This window comes from Ambystoma mexicanum, chromosome 9 (assembly GCF_040938575.1).
Source record: "Ambystoma mexicanum isolate Mex_15411 chromosome 9, UKY_AmexF1_1, whole genome shotgun sequence".
Classification (NCBI taxonomy): domain Eukaryota; kingdom Metazoa; phylum Chordata; class Amphibia; order Caudata; family Ambystomatidae; genus Ambystoma; species Ambystoma mexicanum.
Genome location: NC_090931.1, coordinates 1,139,004,987 through 1,139,030,365, shown reverse-complemented (window position 1 = coordinate 1,139,030,365; position 25,379 = coordinate 1,139,004,987). Strand labels below are relative to the sequence as shown.

Sequence of the window (25,379 nt, the reverse complement as noted above, 5' to 3'; positions counted from 1 at the left end):
CAACTCCTCAGCACCCTTCTCTACCGTCCTCAGTCTCTGTCCGTCTCCGCTCTTTCCGACCTCACCCATATAACTCACACTCACATTGTTGGGGGGCTGGTGGGGGGGGAATTTTCATTTCTGTGCTAATTCCCTTCAACCTTATAGACCCCCAGCTCTTTTGCTGGACTTAGGACTGTTGTGGTCCTTTTTCTCACTCCATGTGTTTTTCCCTGATTTGGATTTTGTTTTCACTGTTTTTGGAGTCTGATGAACTCCATAGGGATCTGCTTTTTGTATGGTGACACACAGCACCTTCAGAGCAGCGTCCTTGGGATTTCTCATAAGGTTTAAATACATTTTATTTGGTGACCAACTGTTCCCAAGAATAGTAAGGTGAATTTGATCTTACTTAACTTTTTCCTTTTTGTAGGTCCAGCAAACCCCATCTTATGTGGCGTGCTGGGCGGTTACTTCGTAGCCCCTTATCCTACTTTCTCATGTAACATTTTTTGTTACACTAACTTTAAATGGCTGGTGGCAGTGGTTTAAATGTTACTACCTGGGTGCATCTTTACTGCAGGCTGAACCCTCAGCTGCAGTACATCACCCATGGGTGTCCAATTTTCCAAAATGGCCCTGTCTTCTTTTTTTCACCATTTTCTGTTTTAGTCTCTTCTGAGCTTTTACTCTGGCATTGAAATGGGTTTTAGCCCTTTGTGTGTTTTGCTTTTGGCGGGCTTCAGCCCTGAAGCCCGCCCCTGGCTCCAGTGTGTCTGGAAGGACAGGATTTGAGGGAGGGTCCCGAAACGCCCCTGTCATTTGTCTTTAAGAGTGCCTGAATGAAACCAGTCCTGAATGGCCGACTGGATGTCCTAAAAGGACAGCCACCCTGTTGTGTAATTGACAGCCTAGGCTGTGCATCGGTGGAAAATCTTGCTTTAAAGGCGGGGGTTTTGGGACTAAAGGCAGGGTCGACCACTGGAAGAAACATCCAAAGAAGAAACTGCTGCAACTTCCTGGACCTTAAATTGCCCAGTGAATCCCTGCTGCAATGCTGACCTCCTTTTTTTACCTCGACAGCGAAGCTCCGGATGGCATGACTTCTCCCCTTGGGTTAGTGGGACCAACTAACCCAGAGACAAACTCCACTTTGGCACAATCCCTGACTTGCTGTGCCTCTCCGTTGCTGCAGAAGCCCAATGCCAGCGGTGGGGTGTCAATACCCGAGTGCAACGTCTGCCACAGAACGAATCCGGCTAAAAGCTCCAATAGCCTCCTAAGGACACTCCAGAAGCAGGAAATCCTGATCCAGAGTACCCTCACCAGAGTCCAGGACCGAAGGAGCAAAGAAAGTCCAACCGGAGATGATCGATCTGCATCAGTGCTGTTTGCGAAGCGCTGAAACCAAGTGCCACTCAACCGAAGAAAGCCCGTAGCTGCCGACGACCTTCCCGAGTACTGCCGCAGGAGCCCTCCAGACCCCCTCCCTCTTGCCCCCACGACTGAGGCTCAGGAACCAGGGTCTGCATAGCTGTAGCAAAGCGACATCCAGCTGGACCACTTTTCTTCTAACCAGAGGTACTGTTTGGGCTTGGGGGTTCTTTTCTTCTTGCCTTGAGTTGTACTGTCTCATTTGAGATTTGCACCTGCTTAACTTTCTGAGTTGATTTCAACTCCCCTTTGCACAGGCCTAACTGCTTGTGTCTCTTCAGTGATTTTCTGTGAACAATCTGACTTTGTGAAATACTTTATCCAAGCAGTTGATCAGAACTATAGGCTTGATACAAATGGCTTTGGCTCTACTGGCTCCCTAAAGGCACTAAATCCATTGACTTTGGTACTGCTTGTCCCTCCAATGCTTGTAGCTTGTTAAATACTGTTAAATACTGTTACTGCTGGCAAAGGCTTACCTAGACTTCATTGGAGGATTCGGCTGTCCTCACGTTTTCGTAGAAACTGTTCTAACCTTTTACTTTCCTTAACCCTTCCTTTCTGAACCTCAGTCTACAAAGTATATTGAAGTTGATTCAGGGTGTTGGAGAAATGTATTCAGCATATCCAAAGAGTATTCACCAGCTTATTGATTCTGAAAGTTATTCTAAAGTTTGCTTGAACTGTTACAAACAATTACCTTTTTAAAGAATGCTTATTTAAAGGTGATGTTAAATAAATAACTATAACTGAAACCTTCAGTGTAAGTGTTACTTGGTTGCTTGTATTGACGGATTTCATTTGTACAGCTCACATTTACCTCTCTTGAGACGGGCCTGGCTGCTCAGTCACACTACCAACTTGTGTAGTACAGACCTATACCAAAAGGCAGGTTACCTAATACCAAGCAGATGTCTTGTGTAGTCTCACACAGTGTGACTGCACCAATTCTTACCTAACACACATCCATTTGTTTCCTTTTTATACCGTTGTTAGGCAGAGTCCTGTGCAGTGCCCTTAGGAACCACTACACACAATTAAGACTACAGGTGGCAATACAAGTTTTACCTTTGGTACAAGCCTGTACTACTATGTTAAAGTGGTAGCAGTAGCGGAACAGCCAGGTTTATCTCAAGAGTATATGAGCAGTAGCAGAGATTACACAAAGGGACCACATTTACTGTGACACAAGCAAACACTGACTCAAGGTTTCAGTTAAAAAATATAAGTACATTTATTTTTTAAACCGTTTGTTCTAAACACAACACTTCTATTAATTTAAAATCACACGTAAAATACACTACAAATAACCAATTCACTGTGGTACACTCTAACTCTTACACTCTAACTATTACTGCATCAAAGAACAGTACGGAATGCACGAGCATCACTAATCCTCGCACGAGCTGCTGAACCTTCCTTCCTCGGATGTTCATACTGTGCCATAATATTAACCTGCATTTAAGTTTGTGCTGCGCCTCATATCTGAAAGCAGCCTGCCTCATAATTATCTTCCCGTGCCTGTAATAATGCCTTCAGCCCCCCCGTGATCTCGAACTATGGTGAACTATACTGCAGCATTATCTACTCGATTACTTTCCTGCTATTCTGTCCCAGCTCGCGGCTCACGCCCCCTCGCGTCACTCTGCCATACCAGATTGTAACCACCGGTGTTCACGTCTGCATGCCACAGGTATACGGTAAATCGATCCATTTGAACTTTGCATCCTAACGTACAATCACCACTTTATCATGTTAGCCTGCGCCCTCACCGGTTACCTATGCTTGTATTATCATCTTATTAGCCGACCCTGCATATATTGACTGCCCTGCCATCTTTGCGAATTGCTTTGAATAAACTTGGCTAATGTTCCATTTAACATGTGCTGACTGCTCACTGTTTGATTGCCTTTGTTGCTTCTAATAAGCTCGGCTAGTGCCTCTTTATTGATTGATTGATTGCTACATGCCCTGCCTTTTCTAGCAGCATTAGCCTATGTGTGCCTTGCCTTTTCTAGCAGCATTAGCCTATGTGTGCCCAGCCTTTGCTAGCAGCATTATCCTATGTGTGCCCTGCCTTTGCTAGCAGCATTAGCCTATGTGTGCCCTGCTTTGTGATAGCTGCATCTAGACTGTGTGCCCTGCAACTTGATATTGTGTGCCCTGCCTCTGCTAGTGGCCTTAGCCTATGTGTGCCTTGCCTTGTGATAGTTGCATCTAGACTCACTATCGCATTCAGCACACTTGTGCCCTACTTTTGATTGTTGCTCATAACTACAAAAGGCATAATAACCTTCAAATAAATAGAGAAAAAATCTTGACCCCCACAGTGTCAATAAACCTGATCTCACTCCCTCCAACCAACTCCATACCCAAACTCAAAGGAGCCCTAATAAACGCTAGATCTCTAGTCGCCCATGCAATACAAATATCTGAAGTCATCTCTACTGAAGACTATGACTTACTAGCCATAACAGAAACATGGCTGCATGAGGCATCAGGCCCAGCACTATCCCTAGCTTCCCTAGCTGTTCCTGACAACTACACTATCCTCAGAATGGATAGATGTGGAGCTCGAGGTGGCGGACTAGCCATCATCGCCAAAACTAAGCTTGGTGTGAGACTTACTCCTTCACCGACCATTGAATCTTGTGAGATAATGTCTACTAAGACTCCTACAGCTAATTCTCAAACTCTTAACCTCCACTTGATATATAGACCTCCTGGTCCCATCAAGACTTTCATAGAAGACTTATCTACCATCCTTTCAGAAAACCTCAGACACCACCCAATCAGTATTACTTGGTGACCTTAATATTGGCTTCAATGATATCAATGACCCACAAGCCATAGCAGCATCCAACATTCGGACTGAACTGGACTACACCCAAAGAGTGTTTGAGCCTACCCACGTCAAAGGGAGAACTCTAGATTGGATTGCTGACCATAACTGCAAAATCTCTACCCTTTCTATCTCACCTCAAATATGGACAGATCACCATCTGATACCATTCTCCTTGGACACTACAACCCCTAAACCGCAACAACCTTGTGCACTACCTGCACTTACCAGAAACAAAAAAAATATGACACTAGACAAACTACTCCCCAGTATCATGCCCACTTTGAACGCTCTACCTAACAACCTAAACCCTAACGACTTAGTGGAAGAATTTAATAATATTATGCACAAAACCCTTGATGATATCGCTCCACTAAAATATAGAAACAGTAAACCGCAGAGCCACCTGAATAATTGGTTCACCCCTCTCCTAAAAAAATCTTAGATTAGAAAAAGGGAATGGGAAAATACTTGGAAAGCTCACCCCACTCCGGAAAATAAACTGAAATTAACATTTCATCTCAATATAAAAAAGAAATCTCCGCTAAACAAGAGACCTACAACAGAATTACACAAGCCAACTCAAGCACAAAAGAATTGTTCTCCATACTCCGAGAACTGGAAAATACCATAACGCCTCAAGATAACTGCCTTAAAGATAAAAAATGGTGCTCCGAAATCCAGCATGCATTATCTAACAAAGTGCTAAACCTCCAAAAGAAAATAGAACTAAAACGAGAGACTTTAGCCACTGCCACATTGCCCACTACTAAGACGCAATCCAACTCTAAACCATCCACCGAATTCCACTTCTCCAGTCTCCATATTAGAGGTGGAGAAAGTAATACTTGGTCTAAAACCGTCCAATTGCAAAGGAGACCTTTGCCCAGCACAACTCATCAAAGATGCTGCACGAGATTTAGCACCGTTTATCATAAAGCTGATTAATGCCGCCTTTACCACAGGCACCATCCCGAGTAACCTAAAAGAGTCCTGGGTGCTCCCACTCCTTAAAAAGCAAACTTTAGACCCGGCTATACCCACTAATTATAGACCGATTACAACCGTACTGTTCCTCTTGAAGATTCTGGATAAGGTGCATATATCCAAATCCAGAACTTCCTGGAACAAAACCAACTACTAGGCTCCTGTCAATACGGGATTCCGTCCACTGCATGGCACAGAAACTGCAATGATTGACCTAAAAGCCCAAATAGACAAAGTACGAGATTCTGGAAAACCAGCACTTCTCCTCCTATTAGATTTATCCGCCGCATTTGACTTCGTGGATCACAAGGTCTTGTGTAACAACTTAAATACAGCAGCACACTTCTCCACTGAGGCTATAGTGTGGATCCCATCATTCCTTAGTTACCGCACCATGAGGGTCTTCTCCCCTACAGCAGCCGCAGACCCCATCCCCATCACCTGCGGCGTGCCACAGCGCTCATGCGTCTCACCAACGCTATATAACATTTTCACTAAGCCCCTGTTTGATGACCTGGACCATCTGGGTATCACGTATACTAATTACGCTAACGATACCCAGATCCTCTTCCGACTCACAGGGGACTACGAAAAGGACTTAGCACTGGTGAACAGAATCTACAGCATTGTTCAGGCATGGATGGCAACCCATGGCTTATGCCTGAACGATGATAAAACTGAGCTTCTCATCCTAGGTACCGCTTCCCTCATCAATAAACTAAGTACAAACTACTCCTTCTTCATCATCGATGAGAACTGCATACAAGTAGACAAAGAAGTAAAAATGCTAGGTATTTACCTTGACTCCACCTTATCATTCTCCAAACAGGTAAATACCCTTTCTCCAGCATGGGGTCTGGCATGGATTCACATGCTCATGAATATTCCCTGTCGTCAGGCTGGGAATCCTCGGTAAAGAAAAATCAGTATCAGTTTCGTTTCTGATCTGTCTTTCATAGTAGTAACCAATCACGGATCTCTGTGTCATACTGACCACAGCCAATGACTGCCCTCTCCCTAAGCCCCGCCTCTGGCAGCCATCCTCAGATTTGGTAGCACGTAAAGTGGCAGTATGACCAAGTGAAGAGCCGCAGAGGGGTAGGCGGGAGGGTTAGCATGTGAATCCTTGCCAGACCCATGCTTACACATGTAAACTAATCAGAGCTGGAAAACAATTCTTATCTCAGCACAGCTGTCTAACATTAGCCAGAGCCCTAATCTTCTCCAACCTAGACTACTGTAACGCATTGTACATCGGAGCCACTAAATCCACCATCAACAAAATTCAGATACAGCAAAACAATGCTCTCTGAGCAGCATTGAACATTCCCAAGAGAGAACACATCTCAGAAACAAGAAGGAAACATAAATGGCTCTCCACCCACGAGAAAATCAGACTCAAAACTGCATCCCTCACATACAAATCACTTTATAATAAAGCCCCACAATACTTAAAGGACAGATTCACTAGAACACACTCCACAAGACTAACCAACACCAATCGCCTTCAAGTACCCCGATTTAAACTCGCCACCATAGGCGGAGCCAGCTTCCCAGTCAAAGCTGCTCAATTGTGGAATGAACTACCCATCACTGTGAGACTAGAACCATCTTTTACCAAATTCAGGCAAAATATGATTAACTGGTTGACGACAACGAATGTTAAATGAATGCATGAACTTGCTCCCACCTGCCTCTACCCACGTGCCTGATACAAATGTTACCTGTCACATGTATAACACGCTTGTAACCTATGACCTTTGTAACCTTGCTCTAAGCTGTAAATCTTCTTACCTTCTGCGCCCTTATACCCCAGGTTCCGGTGTGCATAATAAATACTAAACAAACAAACTCAAGGTAAGTACCTTATGTTTTAACGGACCGGTGTTGTGAAACAAAAGACGTTACCGGGAATACACTTGCGATCACTTTTTGACAGTAATGGCAGTTCTTACTAAAGAAATGCATATCCGCAGCAAGAAATGTTACCGGGGGGAAAAAATACACTTAGCACCTGAGTTAACCAGAGAGAGTTGGGGGCAAAAATCATAGGCAATACTTTTGTCAAGGCAGACAGAATTACAGTCAATAGGCCGGAGCCAGTGTCAAGTGGAACCTGGTTCCTGTTGTCGAGGATCACACAGTCGGACAGTTCACGATTCAACATAGCCATGAGTACTTAGTTATTGTCAACAGAGGAAGCAAAAGTTATAAGAAGGAGGGAAGACAAGGGCAAGCCTTGGAGATGAAGAAAGGGGGTTCACCCTAATTCCTCAAGCAGAACACAGTACCTTATTCAAAGAAGAGGCTGGTGTCCTGGCAGTTGTTCCTGGTAGTTTCCTGCAGACCCATGGTTCCTGGAACTTCGGGACGAAGGAGGACTGGAGGGGTCTGCACCACACAGGGATGAAGCCGGCAGCAGCGACGGCGAATGAAAGGTGTGCTCCTTAAAAACAGGAGATGCTTTTCAGATAGCTATCCGGACCACTACAGCCGTGTGCAGCGATTTCGACCAACAAGAGGATCCTCTGGCTGTAGAAGGTGAGCTGGTTAGCCCCACCAGGCTCAAGGGAAGAAGACTCCGGACTGGATCTTCTCTGGTCGTCGAAAGGTAGATGGCTCAGGACTGCAGCAGGGATTCACCGGGACAGGGCAGTTGCAGCAGCCGTCTTCTTCTCCGCTTCTCTTCGGTTCCTTGTAGTTCCAGTGGCGACTCTGACTTCTAGCCCAAGAGACCTGCCTTTTATGTGAAAATCTCCCATTCACACAGCCTGGCTTTCAATCACGCAGCAGGGGGGTTGTCCAGCCCGGACAACCACCTCAGCCAATCATGGCAAAGTGTGACTTTGGTTTCCTAGGATACCCTGTGCAGGGGGTGACTACACCCCTCCCTCACATTCAGCCCACCTAGACACCCAGGCGCCTAGAGGAGGCCTTCTTAGCAGAAGCCCGCCAAAAGACAGTGAACAAAGGAGGCAAACCTGGTTTGCCGCGCAAAATAAAACACAAGAAGGGCTTTAACAAAAAGAAATGGTGAATAAACCCGACCGGAGCCAAAAGAAAAAGTATTTGGTCAAGCAGGTTTAAGTTTGAGGCTAATATAATATCCTGAAACAATACCACATTTATATAGTATAATCGCGGTAGAAAAGTTAGGGTAGATACCACTGCCACCAGCCAAGTCTAAATGTTAAAAGAGCAAAACAATGCTCTAGGAGGTAGAGATAAAATGGGATACGGAGTAACCCTTTCCATTACTCCATGTAAGATGGGGTATCCTGGATCTGTGGTTAAATGACTAAGTAAAGTTAAAGCCAACTTTATCCTTTTCTGGGGGACAGTAGTCCGCCTCGGAAATGGAGTCGGTGGGAAGTCTAAAAGACAACCCTGTGTTACTGCACTGAGGGTGCTGTGTAACACACAAAAGAAGGGGGCCTCTGAAGTGGTGTACTCCAGAGTCCACAATCACAAAACAGATGAAATACACATGGCAAAACACAAGTAAGAGTGGGAAAAATGGGTTCACTCTTACCAAGTGGAAAAACAAACTCCAGAAATCCAGTAAAGCTGCTGGGAGACTCACTAGGTAAGAGAAATTAGCCATTGAATGAGAATTCTCCCTAACAACCGTCTCCCCCTGCCCCTTTACTCAATTGGATCCATTGCTCAGCTGACACTGCTGGCTAATCTATGGCTTCTCTTTCCCCAGGGCTCGGGTTACATGGGTGAAATGCTTTAAAATCCTTTCTTAGCTCTGCCGTTTCCCCCCAAATGGCCGGTCTGCTGTCTCCATGATGTGATGTGGGTGTGGTGTCTCAGGTTCTCTTGGTTGTGGTGAGTTTTGTCCTTTTTCTGAACTTGGAAGTGCTTTCCGGTATTGCTGTGCAGATCGTGTTGTGTGCGGCCTCTGTCTGTTTGCTTTGTTTGTGCTTCGCCACCAGGATTTCTGGTACTTGAGGCCCTGCAAGGCAAAAGCGAGAGTTCTGGCCAGACATGGTACTGGGAGGCATCATTTGACAGAAGGTGGTACCCGTGTTTACAATCTGGCTTTGAGGGACTGGGGTGCCCCCAACTCCCAGACCCCGCCTCTGGGACAGAGCTGATTCTGGCTTTTGCCCTGGTAGGCCCCCTGCCCCAGGTTGGCTGTGGACCCTACCCCTTTCTGTCAACCCACCCTGACACGGTCCAATCCTGACCATGTCAGAATACACAGAACCTGTATTTATACTGGCACGATTCTGCCAAGACTGATTTATTGATGTCAGAGGCTGAGGGGAGGGATTATGAGGGGAGACAACCAGGAATTAAGACTCCTGTATCTAGCCTTCTTATATGAAATAGCCAGTAGGAAAAACGTGGGTGCAAGATCCTTTTCCCTTGCGTCTAGAGACCAATCAAATACACTGATCAATAGGAATTGGCTGTGCTCAACCTCCCCTTATGGGTGGAGTTTGCTGGGTATTTAAACCCAAGTACATAGCAAGGGAGCCAAAGCAGGGCTCTTGTTTTTATTCTAGCCCCCTTTGGCTCCTTTCCTCACACTCTTTGGCATTAAAACTCACTGCAGCCGCTGAGAAAGACCCTGAGCTGCTCTCTGGAGTAGGACGCATCTCCTCACGGCTACTCCTGATTGAGGCAGCCCCGCCTCCTTTGGGCGGGTCGCTGCCGTGGCCCAGGGAATGTATTCGCCGTTATGCACCCCATTGGTAGGAGATTCTATCAGCACTGCAGATCCTGAAGTATTCCCTTCACGGTGGTGCCTCTTGTCTATGGGGTGAGCGCTGCACAGAGTCACTGGCATGACGAATACTTAATATATGCAGTGCTTTGTGTCCACGTGATGCACTGCCATCGCCAACCGGTGCTGGCCCAACACGTCATTGGTTTCTCCCTCTGGTACGTAGGGGTGTGACCCTCCTGTTCCTCACATTACACCTGTGCGATGTTCAGTTTAGGGCCACTACATTCCTCGCTCAAACACCAGTCTTTTTACCTGTGTTGAACTGCTTGTGTGGATTTGGGGGGTCTATGTTTAGCCACCTTCCCTCCCAGGCACGCTAGGCAGATGTGACCCGGGGCTTCCAAATCTTCTGGGGACGGCCTAAAGGCTCCGCAGGCCATACTTTCTCTTGGGCCACCCACTCAAATTGCCCCCGGGGCTTCTCTAGCTGGGCTTCACTTGGCATACACTTCCCCGCTTGCCCAATCTCTGAAGGCCTGGAGGTGGGCGGGGCAGGTGGCGCTGAGCTAAAGGCCACAGTATTCCCCCCCAACCACCACCAGGATGCCATTTATCGAAGCCTCTGCTTTCTCTCTCGCTCTCCTCACTCTCCTCTCTCTCTCCTCTCTCTCTCTCCTCTCTCTCCTCTCTCTCTCTCCTCTCGCTCTCCTCGCTCTCCTCTCTCCTCTCTCTCTCCTCTCTCCTCGCTCTCCTCTCTCTCTCAATTTTTTAACTGTTATTCCGAATGTTCTTTTCAATCACAATGTTCTCTCTTGCAAGATCAGTGAAGTGCTCTGGTCAGGGAAGACCTGCCCATTGTTCTTTTCCCTAGGATTCCTGGTGGCCACAGGAAGGGGCTGGCTGGTGATATCCATGGCCAGGTAGGTAAAGCAGCATAAATCACACATGCACATTGAATCAACTATTTAAATCATCCTGATGTCTGTTTGTTATTTATTCTTCTCACTACACTTTCAGAGTATGTAATCCCTACCTAGTGTGAAGAATCCAACAGATCCCTCACTGAAACCCTGGCTAAAGTCTCCTCCCAGGTGGCCACAGAAAGGCAGACACTTCTTGATCCTGACCTTGATCCTGACCTTGAGGGTGATGTACTGCAGGAGGATCAACTGGGAGGAGACTGGGCACAGGGTGGTGAGGAGATCCCATGGAATGAGACCGTGTTTGTTCTCTGAAAGAAAGTGCATTGCTGGATGGCCAAAACAGATAATGACATATTGCTATTATAATGTCTATGACCCAGAGTTTAAGTCATGTTAAATCCGAGCAAGCCTTATTAACAGAGAATTATTACAAAGTACCTCAAGACAAACATCCTCCTTACTCCCAAAAATATAATGTAAAATGAGCCAGAGAAAACGCCTTAAAACCAATCTCTTCCTTTATAACCGCTAATTCTAACAGGTCCATCCTTTCATTATTTTAAGGGAAATAAATCCACCCTTAAAATTCACCCAAAAACTAACTTTGTTAGTATTGTTGAAGGGGACTACATGTCTGATAATCCATGAGTACTGGGACGAGGAAGAGGGCTGAAGAGGCATGCAGTTGCAGCAGTCAGGCCGTTAAGCCTAACAATCCACACCTGAAGAAACCTGGGAGGCATAAAAGGCCCCCTTGGTTGCAGGCAGTAGGAAGGAGTGGAAGGAGCTGGAACTGTGACTGGAACGGGAGCTGTAGCAGAAGGAAGAAGGCACAAGGCTGATAAACCAAGCAGAGGTGGGAGAACAAGAGGGATGCCAGAATGTGGAATCAGCAGATTTCACCTGCTTGTTCTGAGAGGGTCAGGATCCCCCAAAAGTGTAGAGGCTGTGCAGTGGAAGTTGTGCAGGAGAGCAGTCTTTCCCCATGTCAGCCTGATTGCCGTGTTTGCTGAGCAGCAGACCTGCAGGAGACCGAGGCAAGAAGCAGTAGTCAAGCAGTGGGTCTCAACGGGTGACTGGACTGGAGACACCTTTACAGAAGAAGGGTGTGAGTCCCTAGCAAGCCAGGAGCAGGAGCAGTAGCAGTTGTGGTAGAAAGAGTGGAAGTTGTGCGACCCGCAATGCAAGTGTCGGAGAAGCTGGTGAGTGAAACACAGCGTTCTAATACCTTGTGCAAGCATTGTCGGCAACAGTATCCAGTTCCTTTTTCACTCGCGTAAGAATTAAGCAAGTAGAAGTTTTTTGCTGCAACCAAATAACCCGTACAATTGGAAGGTAGCACTCGCGTATAACGTGAAATGCATTTTACTCACATGGGAAGAGATTGTGTCAAAACCCATTGTTAAGACTGATACTACTTGAAGGAGTGGTTAAGTGTCCACAATTAAAACGCTGCCAAGACCATTAGCAAGTACCTAACCTGACAATACAAGTGTTCCAATCTTGTGAAAACTACTTTATAGAATGGTCGTGTGTACCTAATTTTGATTCCCAAAGGAGGAGAGCACCCTATCCTTCACTTTCACATGGGAATACAATTGAATACCAATCTCTAAACCTTAAAAACTCTATACAGAAGTGGTTATGTTTGCCTAATTAGGATTTCTAAAGAGAGACTGAATCCTCTTCATTATCTTAACACAGCATTTGTTTCATTGACAGGAAGTTGAAGTGTATAACTGTTGAACAAGCGAACAACCACTGCTCAAGCCAAGAGTCTCCACATATTAACAGTAAAGCCCACCTTTCTCAGAGTTCAAAAACAATCTAACTGTTCTATGTAGTTAATAAGTTAATTGCCGTAAGATGTGTGTGCAAGCATTGCCTGAAGTTAAGAGTGGCACCAAGGCTTCTGGGTAATTACTTGGGCTAATAACTGGCAGAAAGGTGAAGGTAAAGCTGGGGAAGGGAAACTGGCTACTATTTTGAAGTTGATACGACTTGTAGTGCCAGAGACTGTGGAAGAAAGAGAAGTGGGTCTTCAAGGAAAACCCAGGTTGTTGTTGTGCCAAAAGGCAAAGAGGCTGCCCCTATTGAAGAGTTGTTCAGAGGAAATGTGCCTTGCCTACTTGAAGTTGTTAAAGTACTTTGAAGTGTATCTTGTTGAAGCCTGTCCAGAGGTACAAAACACTGAAGCTGTGGTAGTAGTTCCAAGTACTCAAACAGTGGTGATATATCTGGTTGTCAGTGGATGCAACATTGTAGTAATCCAAACCAAGTGAACTGCTGTGAGACAAAGGTGAATGTTCTCAAAGGAAATCAAGTAAAAGTGAAGTCGTTGAAGCGAAAGCAACCGCATTAAGAAGCAATCCTGACAAATATACTATTGTGAATTCCAAAGTTGTAGCCAAAAGAATACTAACTGTTGACCAAGGACTGTGTATTATAAATAATTGTGAGCATTGCATTTTTTTTTTTACTGTGGCAAGTCATTGTGGTTGGGAATACCATTGGTGCTATTTGGTGGAAGTTGAAAGTGGATTATTTCACCAAGGAGAAGAGAATTCCATCATTGGAACTTTGGTTAGCAATCCTTACTTTGAAACATCAATAACTGATTTGAGACATTTCTTTCTGGTTGAACAATAATGGTGACTTTGAATCCTGGGGAAGGGAAATACCCAGGACATTAGCTTATTCAGAAACTCTGCATGTTGTTCATATCATGTTGTATTGGCATATATTTTCTTTTATATATTTGTTGCTTAGTGTGAGGTGAGGGCCAGATATCCTCTGTTGGTGTGTCCCCTTAGCTTTTGTTAGTCAGGGAATTCCTCAGCAGAGTGGGTACAGTGAGGCATTTATTTTTATCTTTCCTTAAATAAAATGGCAAATGATAAATCCTCAAATAGTTGTCCACCACGCATTGCTGACCCCTCACACTAGCCGGACACTAATTTGGCCATGGCTTACACATCTTCTGCACATAGGCGTGAACAAACTAGCATTGACTTCCCAGCCCCGCTAATGATGTGGGGAATAGAAAGATGCTCAACAATGGTAAGGAAGGAAGAGAACAGTATGCAAGTTCACCACATAGGTTAAAAATAAATAATTGCTGGCTTGTTCATGATCGCATCACTGGGATAACAAGCTTGTAATTTCTTTGTAAGGAAAGCACTCTACATAAAGAAAACTATTTCATTTGCTCACCAGAGTTTTCCCTGACTGAATCACATGCTAGGGAAACTGAGACTCGCAGATAAAAACAGGGCCTGGCTTCAGAGCTCTGGAGTGGGGTGGTGGGGTGGGAGAACAACCATATATCCAGGGCCATTGTGAAGTTTACAAATGCAACCAAGGTGCTTCCAATAATCCAAAAGGCCGGTGAGCCGACACCAGCCGTTAAAATGTTCCCAACCCAGTTGGTTCCCGTCAGTCCATGGGAGAACTGACAGCAATAAAACATATAAGACTCCTGACCTGAGGCAGGCAAGCCTGTCGGCAAAAACAGGGGAGACAGAGTCGGGTGAACGTTGAGGCGAGAGGCGCGTGATGCAGAAAAGAGTGATTAACCTGGAGGAACCTTTTTTGATTAGATGAGAGGAGCAGTGGACCTGGAGAGATGGCCCTACTTATTTGAAATTTGGAGAGGGACTGTTTGGGTGAAGATGGGTACCAGTTGGGAGAGGTACAATCTGGAAAGAGTAGGAGGAGCGTAATTTTGCACAGGAGGGGGAGGTTATCAGCAAGGAGATTGTGTATCATAATTGTAGAGTGGATGGGGACCCCATTTTAGAGAGGAAGAAGGAAGAGATGGTAAGCAAGAGAAAGAAGGGAGATCTGGGGGAGGAGTGTTGTATTGGAGTTGTAGGAGAGAATTGGAGAGTGGCAGGTGTAAGGTCCACCGAAGGAGGAGGATTACCATCAGAGAAGAGAGCCTTGTTGGCAGGAGGAAAGTGGATACTATCTGAAGAGAGGTGAATGCGATTGCAGTGGGAATTGTTCTTGGGAGGAGTTCCAGGGAGTAGGAGGATCATGTTAAGAAGGAGCGCCATTATGGAAGAGAATATTGGTAGGCATGAGACACCATTGGATGGTATGGTACAGAAAGAGACTGAACAGCTACAAAGCGGGTTGGAGCCATAATATCTAGAAAAGAGTGAAAAGGAGTGACCCTGCACCTAGAAGCAGTAGTATGGAAGTTCTGGTGGACCACACAAATCTAGGGAAGAGTGGATGCATTTGGAGTACGGGACCCCTCCCACCATACTGTGGTGCAGAGGGGAGTGCCTTAGAGAAAAGCAAGAGGAGACTGGTGAGAGTAAGGCCACTTTTCTTGAGCAAACCCCACCAGGGTACAAGTGCTGACCTTGCGCCCAACCTGGCGGAAAGCCCCACTACTGCACCAGGGGAGATCCAAAAGGGAAGGTAACCAGAAAGTAGTCGGGAGAGCCCTGGAAATACCTGTGGGCCAGGAACTGAGTGTCGGTAGCCCCAGAAGTCTGCCGCCCAAAGTGTGGGCCGCAGTACAAGGTACCCTCTCTCCTTCCGAATCCTGAAAGGGGAAAACTCCCTTGAGGAGGAGAGACTTCAGTGCATATTTTCCAGCATGGGGTCTGGCATGGATTCACATACTAGTGAATAATCCCCATCATGCTGGGAGTCCTCGGTGAAAAAGAAAAACACTTTCACTTACAAACTTTATTTCTCCTATAAACTAATCACTGTTCTCTGGGTTGTGGGATGTCTTGACCCGCTTTTGCTCTACCATGCGGCATCACTGTGTTCTAATGGTGCCAGAAACATCAAAATGGCCGCAAAACCCTTGTGCGTGCCAAATCTCTGAAAACCACGCTTTGCAACACAAAAAGATGGCTGCCAAATCTACCATGCAGGTTGTCAGTGGTGGAACAGAGATCGCACTCCTTGTCAAGACCGCAGGGGGGGGGTCTGCACTCTATTTGGTAGAGGGAAGGCACAGAGACCCCTGAAAAAGATTCTTAATTATGGTAACGTAGTCGAGCAATCAAGGCCTAGCTTCTCGGGAGGTGATTCGAGCTGGTTATTAAGTACAGTGTAGTTCCTGAGCACCCACGAAGGAATGTCCACACACTATCAGTTAAAACACAGTCTTTATATAATTAATATTTAAGGTCATATACACATTCACGATAACTCACTTTGTACTCCGAAAATCAACAATGGTAAATATGTACAATTCTAAAGTGGTACCACTAACGTTACTCAATCTTATTGAAGTGCATACGGTCAGGATGAGACACAGATCAAAATAAAGAGGAAAACCAGCAGTAGAGAGAGGTAGGAAAGCAGGATGGTTGAGCAATAGGCAGAATACTGGTAACTACCGTTAAACACAGTTCTGTGTGGAGATCCCCCCACATGGGCAACCTGTAGAAGAAAGATACAAGCCCATTCCATATATTGTTCACCCTTAGACTTCCCAATAGTTCGGCAACCCCAAAGTACCTTGGTGTTGCAGCGTTGCGGGTCGGGGAAATCGACAACCCCTCTTGAGTGTCCTCCCTTTCAGGCAGGAGTCACGGGTCGTCGAACGTCCGACGGAGAACATGTCGAGCTACGACGGTGAAGTGGCTGTGTCGTTCCTAGCGGTGCACGTTGACGGGGAAGCGTAAACGTCCTGCAAGGAAGAGGCGTGTGGGGCACCTCGGTGTCGATATTCTGGACCGCAAAGAGTTGAAGAACTGTGGCACAGCAAGGGCGTCGAGTTGTCGGCGTCTCTTTGGGTGGCGGGAAACCCACCGGTGGATGCTCCTCGGCGCATCGACGGTCAGGCCTTCTCCAGCGGGATACAGTGGCAACGATGCAGATGAGAATGTCCTTGGATCAATGAAGTTCTTAGGCAATGGGAGCACAGCGGCTCCAGTCGGCGACGGCGGTCGGCGACAGTGGTGGACAACAGTCCGGGCGCTTCTCCTTGGAGTGCCGCAGCAGTCCCCGTATCGGGTGGGCAGCCTGTCGAAGGTCTGTCTACCAGGGAGCTTAGGCAAAGATCAGCTGTGCACGATGGTCCCTCGTAGCTCAGGAAGAGGGCACCTTACCAGGTCCTCTCCGGGTCAGTTCTTGAAGCACAGCAGCTTTCGGATGGCGAAGGAGAGCAACAGCAATTGTTCTCGTCCAGCAGGGCTCAAGGTTAAGCTTCACTCCAGTTACTCGTCGTAGTGGACTTCAGCTTCTGAACCCTATTCCTAGCAGTGAGAGGTCCCCAGATATACTGTTGATCTCCCATTCATTCCGCTGGGTCGCACTCGAGCATCCAATCACGACTACGGGCATTCATGCAGGCAGGCAACCAATCAAGCACACTGTCATGATCTCTGCTTCCAAAAGGTCAGGGTTTTCCCAACTCCCTTGGAAGCAGATCCATAACCCAGGTTCCGGGTGCCAACCAGTCCCAATTGGGACCTTTTGGACCCAGTCCTGGCGCCAGTGGCACCAGGCTCATAAATATGCCCAGTCCCAGCGCTGGAAGCGCCGGGCTCATAATGCTTGGGTGGACTTACCTGCAGCAGACCATGCTGCTTACTTGCCTGCCAGTTGAGCCTCTGATCCTCTTCTGTTTGGAACTACTTTTCCTGTTGGGTGGGGCTGGAGCCACTCCCTAGATTCAGAACACTGGAACTCTTCTGGAAGGCAGGAACTCTTTTTTTACCAGGAACTCTTTTCTTACTTAGGCGTGGCTGTGGAAGGAGACACCTAAGCACTACAGGAGGCTATTTAAACCACACCCGGTGGATGAATCTTGCTTTGCGTTATTCTGCACCCTCTGCAGCAGAACGCTCATCGTGTCTTCTGCATCCGGTCCTGGGCCTAAGGAAAAAGGCTTACCATCCTGAATCCAGTCTTCAGCAACACCTATAAAGACAAGAAAGAACAGGTTAGCATTCCGGCATCTGAAAGGCAAAGGCTTACCTACTCTTTGTGCGCTCCGGAGGTCTTCACACTGCATTCCGGCATCTGAAAGACAAAAGCTTACCAACTCTTCGCACGCTCCGGAGGCCATCGGCGCTGCATCTCGCATCTGAAAGACAAAACAAGGTGCGTTTAAAGACATTGGGGAACTTTAATACTCACGTGCCATTACTCCTTTCCACATCTAACCCAGTGGGTATCCCGGCACCCTGCAGCCGCTCCGAACTTGTACCTGCAAAATAAAAAGACAGTTGGAGCGCTTTGTGAAGCTGGCAACAAGCGCTTACTTACGTGCTTCCAGGCGCTTCTATTCATCACACGGGCTCCATCTTCAACTCACTTCAGCCCGTCATCCGCCATCGCCGGAACCCTGCAAAACAAGAGACATCATTATTAAAGACTTTAAAGACATTTGAGTTACTCGAAACTTACCGTTCGTGCAATAAACGACGGACAGCAGTCCTCTGAAGTCAAGAGGCCTGCGCTACCTATCCAGTGAAGAAACTGGCTACAGCACCCTGCCCCGAGGCAGATGGAGAGCTCGGCATTCACTTACCTAAGGTGAGAGCGTTAACCTGTGGGGGTCTACAGGAGAGGAGAAGAGGAAAGAGATAGGGACACCCCAATAACCCCAGTTCATTAACCCCGTATTTTCTATCTACAGACATCTTACTCTGCACGTCAGGCATACAGGGCACAGAGGTCCAGCCCAAAGAGCCAATCGGGTGCTGCACATCACCTTTGAAGATACGGTAGTCGCCCAGTCAAGACCGGTGCCTCTGCGAGAATCAGGTGAGCGTTACACACACGAGGTATTCAGGCCATTCACTTCTATCCAGACACTCACAACAAGTTATGTGTATTGGGACAAGTACCGAGCCATTCAACACTCCAAGCTGCATTTATACCGGTTTCGGGCAGGGCTGTTTCAACCATTGTGTCAAACACCAGATACTAGACAGTCACAACATAGAATGTATATTAGTCACACACGCCATTCTCCCAGGTCCCACCCACAGGCGTACCCACAACATAGTCGTTGAGAAGGCTCCAGCCAGTCTGGTCGCACTTCCCCACACTACCATATACAGAACTTCCACCCAACAGCCGGTCAGGGGGACGGGACAGAGGCAGGGCTTCCCGGGACTTCGGGAAGATCAAGGTAACAGGTGATGGAAGGCAAGAGGCCATGGGGGCCATTTTGTCTCCATCCGGAATCTACCGATTCCAATGACAGGGCCTGGGATCCCAAAATGGAGGACGCTCAGGGCACCAGTAATTTCAGCACGGAGCTGCCACCAGCCCGTATCCTGCTCTGTGGGTCACACACATGTGCCCAAAAACACACTAGGGGCACAGGGTTGTACCCCTACCCATGGGTGCCATAAGGGTATCCCATGGGTCTGTTCACCAAACCAAAAGAGAGGGAGCTGCACCGCCAGGAGTCCCACATGAACTCCTGCGCGGAAAACACGACAGAACACACGATAAAAAGTAGTAAAGGACAAGGATACGGAGGCCCTGTTCCTCCGATGCATTTCCAGCATCACACTCCTGAAACATGTCACTGGGCTGCACAACAAGTGAAAAAGGAGCACAGAGGGAAAAGCAGTGCTTTGCTGAAAGAAATCCAAAATCTTGCTTTAAATCTTTTTCTTTGTTGCTGAAACTGCAGAATGTCGGTACAAAACAACCTCAAACATCCAATATTCTTGCTGGGTGTTATACTTCACTTAGTTCAAGAAATCATTGTGAACTTACAATATCCCGAAAAGCTGAATTTGTCAAAAACATCCACAGCAAAAGTTGCCTGCCTGTAGAATCTGTCAAAATCTGGGCGCAGTACCCTCAGCCGCCTTAATGACAGCCGTCAGAAGCCTGCATGAGAAACTGTAACGCTCACCTTGCATCCACAAGGGCGCCTTTCGACTGGTCTGGAACGCTTCTGGGTACACTCCACCTTCCCCGGGGTTCGTTCTGCCAGGAATCAGTTCTTGATTTTCATAATGTTGTGCTTTCCGTCCTGCTGTACTGGGCAGGGGTGCGTCGTTGTTGGCTTGGTTGCCAAGTTACTTCACTGGCAATTGCCCGGAGTCCAGACCGGCTGCGACTCCACTCTTCAGGTAAGTCTTTTTAGAAGTTTTAGAATAATGTCTGTATGGGTGAATGCTCCAATAACCTTCTCTTGTCTTGCAGGGGCTGATGGAGCGAGCCGAGGCTGACGGCTGAGTTCAAAAAGGTAAGGATGCGCTCGATGCGTCGCAGAAAGCGTCCTTGCAAGTGGTCTGACCTGTGCTGCTGTTCTTTACAGGTCGCTGAGGATTCCTGGAAGCGGCAATAAATGGGGACCAAACGCTGAGGATGATGTTCGGAATGGCAGAGGCCTTCCAGGAGAGCTGAGTAAGTAGCTTCTGATTCTTCTCTCTATTTTCCTAGGAGGGTAGCAGGAGGACGGTGGAGAGCCCCCGAAGGCTCCGACTGGATGGAAGAGCTGGAGCTAAACAGGTAAGGATGGTGGTGTTCTTGAAGACTCTCGCCCATGTAGGCCCGAATGCAGAGCAGGACCCGGTGAACGTCACGCTGCAAGAGCAGAATAACGCAAAGCACGTGCCTCGGGTCAGGTGTGGTTTAAATACCCAGCAGGTATCCCAGGTGCCTTTGGGGCGGCCCCGCCCTGATGCTAGACCGCGTGTTGCAGTTCCCCGATGATCCTTGTGGGGGCAGCCATGTTCACCCATTGTCCATTGGAATTCATGCTTGCCAAGTGAGCCTGGTGCCAACGGCGCCAGGATTGCGTCCAAGGCACCTGCAACGGGCCGAAGTGGGCCTTTCTGGCCCTGTTTAAGTACTGTGGCGGGGGGCCTGGTGCCCGAGTCCCATGTTTTGGGGTTAAGGTCGTGACAGCATCCCCCCGTCCCCCAGGCCCTTCTCACTGTGGCCCTCCTGTATGGTCCTGGCTTGCCAGGGTGTTCCTGATGAAAGGGTTGAAGCAGGCTTGGAGCATGGATGTACTCACTGGGTTCCCATGTTCTGTCCTGTGGACCGTACCCCTTCCAGTCCACCAAATAGTAAAGTTTCGTCCTCACATATTTAGAGTCCAAGATGACCTTTACTTCGTACTCGGGTTCTCCATGAATAATTACGGGCCCTGGTGGAGTAGTTAACCAAGTTCCCGGCTTCACCAGCTTTAGAAGAGATACGTGAAACACCGGGTGTATCCTCATGTGGGCTGGTAATGTCAACCTTACTGCAGCTGAGTTAATGATGGATTCCACAGGGTACAGTCCGTTTACCTTTTATAGGTATGTGTTTCGGGCTAGCCACACCAGATCCCCTACTTTGTAGTCTGGGGCTTTGGTGCGATGCTGGTCTGCATATTTTTTCTGGCGCATCTTGGCTAGTTGCAGATGTTCTTGAGCTCTTGTGAAAGCATGTGTGATGGTTGTGTGGCGGGTTGTGACGGCTGGCATTTCTAGAGTCATAGGGATGTCCAGCTCGAACATGCGCGAATGTCTTCCATAAACCGTAAAGAACAGTGTTTGTCCAGAGCTGCTGTGCAATGAGTTATTGTAGGCGTACTCGGCGATCCATAAGAGATCCTTTCAATCCCCTTCCGCCTGGTGGAGCATGCAGCGTAAGTACTGCTCGAGGGTCTGATTCGTTCTCTCCATTTGACCGTCAGTTTGGGGATGGTGGCTAGTGGACAGTCGGATGTGTATTTGGGCTGGAGAGCAGCACCTTCTCCGGAGGATGGACACAAACTGAGTCCCTCGATCTGATATTGGGGCCGAAGAGAATCCGTGCAGGCGCACTATCTGCTCGAGGAAGATCCGATCGAGGCCGGAGGCATTAGGCAGACCCTTAAATGGGAAGAAGTGAGCCATTTTGGAGAATAAGTCCACGACTACTAGGATGGGGTCGTATCCTTGACAAGAAGGAAGATCCGTAATAAAGTCTAGGGATAGCGTGTGCCATGGGGCTGGTGGAATGTCTAAAGGTTGAAGGTGCCCCACAGGTCTTTGTTTGGAGGACTTGTTCTGGGCACAGATGCCACAAGAAGCAATAAATTTGATTTAGATATTTGCATCACGTTGGCCACCAGTAACTCCTCTTCACTTTCGCCAAAGTCTATGGAATTCCCAGGTGTCATTCTATGAGAGAGTCGTGATACTCTGAAATGACTTGTCCTTGCAGTTCCTTCGTGGCACGAACAGCCGATTCCTGTAGTAAGGCAACTGGTCCTTAACGCAATAGTGTTCACCTCTGGAACCCCATTCGTGTAATTGCTCTTGAGTTAGTACTTTCCAGACTTCATATAGGAGCTCGTCCTGGGTGACGGTGGTGGTGATACCTAGGATTCTGTCACCTGGGATAATGGCCACGGGATATGGAGGTACACGTGCTATTTCTTCGGTGCCCATGCGAGAGAGGGCATCCGCTTTGCAATTTTTAGCTCCGGGTCGATATGTGATTACATAATCGTACTCCGCAAAAAAAAGGGGCCACCGTAGCTGCCGAGACGATTGAACTTTCGCATCCTTCAAATATTGGAGGTTTCGGTGATCCGTTATCACGGTGATGGTATGTTTGGCTCCCAATAGGTAGTGTCGCCAAGCCTTGAATACTGCCTTAATGGCCAGCAGCTCCTTATCTGTGATGGCATAGTTGAGCTCTGGCGGCAAGAACTTCTGTGACCAAAAGGCCACTCTATGTAGTTGACCTGTGTGCGAGTCCTTCTGTGATAAGACTGCGCCCATTGGCATACTAGACGCATCTGTTTCCACAATATAGGGAAGGTCTGGACGTGGGTGCCGCAAGATCGGGGCAGTGGTAAACTTCACCTTTAGTTCCTGGAAGGCCTTCTCCGCCTCTTATGTCCAGCGGAAGGTCTTGTTGCACTTCCGAAATAATGAAGTAATCGGATGTACAATTTGAGAGAACCTGGGAATAAAGCGGCGGTAAAAGTTCGCAAAACCCAGCATACTCTGAACACCCTTGATTGAACTTGGCGTTGGCCAGTTGAGGACAGCGTCGACCTTGTGAGCATCCATACGTATCCGTTTCGGTGAAAGAACGAAACCTAGAAACTCCACTTCCGTAATGTGGAACAAGCATTTCTCCAGCTTGGCGTAGAGGTCGTGCTGGCGAAGCTTGGTCAGGACTGCCCGTACATGCCCTATGTGTTCTTGCTCAGATGTTGAATACACTAGGATGTCATAGATGTACACTAGGGCACAGACATCAATGAGTTCTCGAAGCACCTTGTTCATGAAGTTTTGGAACGCGGCTGGGGCATTACACAGACCGAACGGCATTACTTGATATTCGTATAGGCTGTATTTGGTGCGGAATGCCGGATTCCACTCGTCCCCTTCTTTAATGCGCACTAGATGGTAGGCCCCTCTAAGATTCAATTTGGGATAAATCTGGGCTTCTTTAACCTGTTGTAGTAATTCCGGGATCAGCGGCAAAGGATAACGGTTTTTAACAGTGATTTGGTTCAGAGAACGGCAGTCAATGCACGTTCTTAAGTCTCCTTCTTTTTTCGGTACGAAGAATAACGGAGCTGTGGCCGACGACTTGGATGGGCGAATGAAACAGTTAGCTAGGTATTGCTTCAGATATGTCTTCAGGTGTTGGTTTTCTGGTTCTGTGAGCGCATAGATACGCCCACACGGAATCTGGGCTCCAGGCAGCAGATCGATCTGGCAATTGTAGGGTCTGTGGGGTGGCAAGGTATTTGCTTGCTCTTTTTGAAAAACATCTTGAAAGTCTTGATAGTGCATTGGCAGCGTAGTGACCCCTCCCAGGACGCTCACTATGCCCTCACGCTCAGGAGAACTAGCATGCTTCCCTTTCCGCAAGTGTGCGTGCAGCCATGAGCGAAAACCAATTCACGAGCACGCCAGTTGATTTGTGGGTTATGTTCGACTAACTATGGCATGCCCAGGATTAGCCGAAACTGCAGTGCCTTGATCAGGTCGAAGGTGATGATCTGGCGATGTCCATCCTCACACAAGAGGGTGAGTTCTGTGATGCATTTGGACACAGGACCTGAGGCGATCTTGGTGCCGTCAACAGTAGTGACTGTCTCGGTGGTTGGCTTAGAGCAGAGAGTTCGCCCCATCTTTGCTGCGACGTCCTGATATATATATAGTTCCCCACTGCTCCACTACCGATGTAAGCCTTCCGTTGAATGCATGACCGATGGCTGCTGGTGGGTGATTAAGATCACAGGTAGCGCAAAATGGGAGGTCTGTAGTTGAATCTCCTCACTCGACAATTGGACCCCTACAATTGCCGAGCTTGGCAGTTTTCCGGCTCCTCAACGGGGGTTCTCTGTCTGTAGCCCCAACCCTCCTTCTGGGCGGCTTGACGGGACACTCTTTGAGGAAGTGGCCGGCCTTTCCACAATACAAGCACAACTGCAGCTCTCTCCTTTTCTCCTGTTCGGCTTGGTTAGAGGAGGTCTGACTCCTCCTATTTGCATGGGTTCAATGGCACCTTCGGACCCTCGAGGAGCTTGGTCTTTGGGTCGCACAAATACAGGGCGGGCATCCAGTTTACCACGATCGCTTTTTCGATCTTGCAGTCGCTGATCAAGTTGTACCACTAGGCTAATGAACTCTGCACAATTCCGAGGTGGGTCCACCACTTGAGCCAAAATGTCCTTCAGCTCCCCTCGCAGACCCCGGTAGAACAGGGTGGTCCGTTTGTCCTCTGGCCAATCCTCCTCTACCACCAATCCATTGAAAGTGGCGATATACGTCTGCAAGTCTTGGTTCCCTTGACAAAGGGACACACGTTTATTATCTTGAGCCTGTCCATGGTGGCGCCGGGCGAAGAGCTTTTCCAGCTCCTGAAGAAACCTTCCAAAGTCCTGTAACAGGGGGTCATCCTGACTGATGAGTGGCACCGACCAATCTGCTGCACTCCCACTCAGGTAGGATAGGACGAAGGCCACACGCGCCTGGTCGGTGGGAAATGCCCCAGGTCTACACAGAAAATGGAGGCGACACTGGTTCATGAAAGTCGCATATCGTCAGGGATCTCCTGAGAATCGCTCCGGGGGGGGGGGGGGCGGGGCAATGGTACTGTTACCGGTAGGTTGATCTGGACTGGATTGCTCGCTGGAGTTGCCATTGAAGGAGCGATCCCTGGCAACGGGGCTTGTCCGGCTTGTGATTGAAGAAGTTGTCTGCTAAGGTTGTATGTTCTTTCCTTGGTCACAATTAGTTCTCTCCGCAAGGCGCTAGTTTCCTGCCACAATGAGTGAACCTCTGCGCGCAATTGCCCCAACAGTTTGGCCAACTGATCAGTTTCTGAGGTTTCCATAGCGGGCGTCCGGGTGGATTATTAAGTACGGCTTTGCGTTCTGTTAACGCTCACCTTGCATCCACAGAGGCGCCTCTCGACTGGTCTGGAACGCTTCTGGGTACACTGAACCTTCCCCGGGGTTCGTTCTGCCAGGAATCAGTTCTTGATTTTCGGAATGTTGCGCTCTCCGTCCTGCCGTACTGGGCAGGGGTGCGTTGTTGATGGCTTGGTCGCCCCGTTACTTCACTGGCGATTGCCCGGA

At 47.9% G+C, this 25,379-nt stretch overlaps 1 protein-coding gene across 3 annotated transcripts in view; it reads left to right on the top strand.

Moving 5' to 3' along the window:
- The window catches only part of ACVR2A (activin A receptor type 2A), an 853,417-nt gene that overhangs the window by 516,611 nt on the left and 311,427 nt on the right, over positions 1–25,379 (top strand). The gene's annotated exons all lie outside the window — the stretch shown is intronic.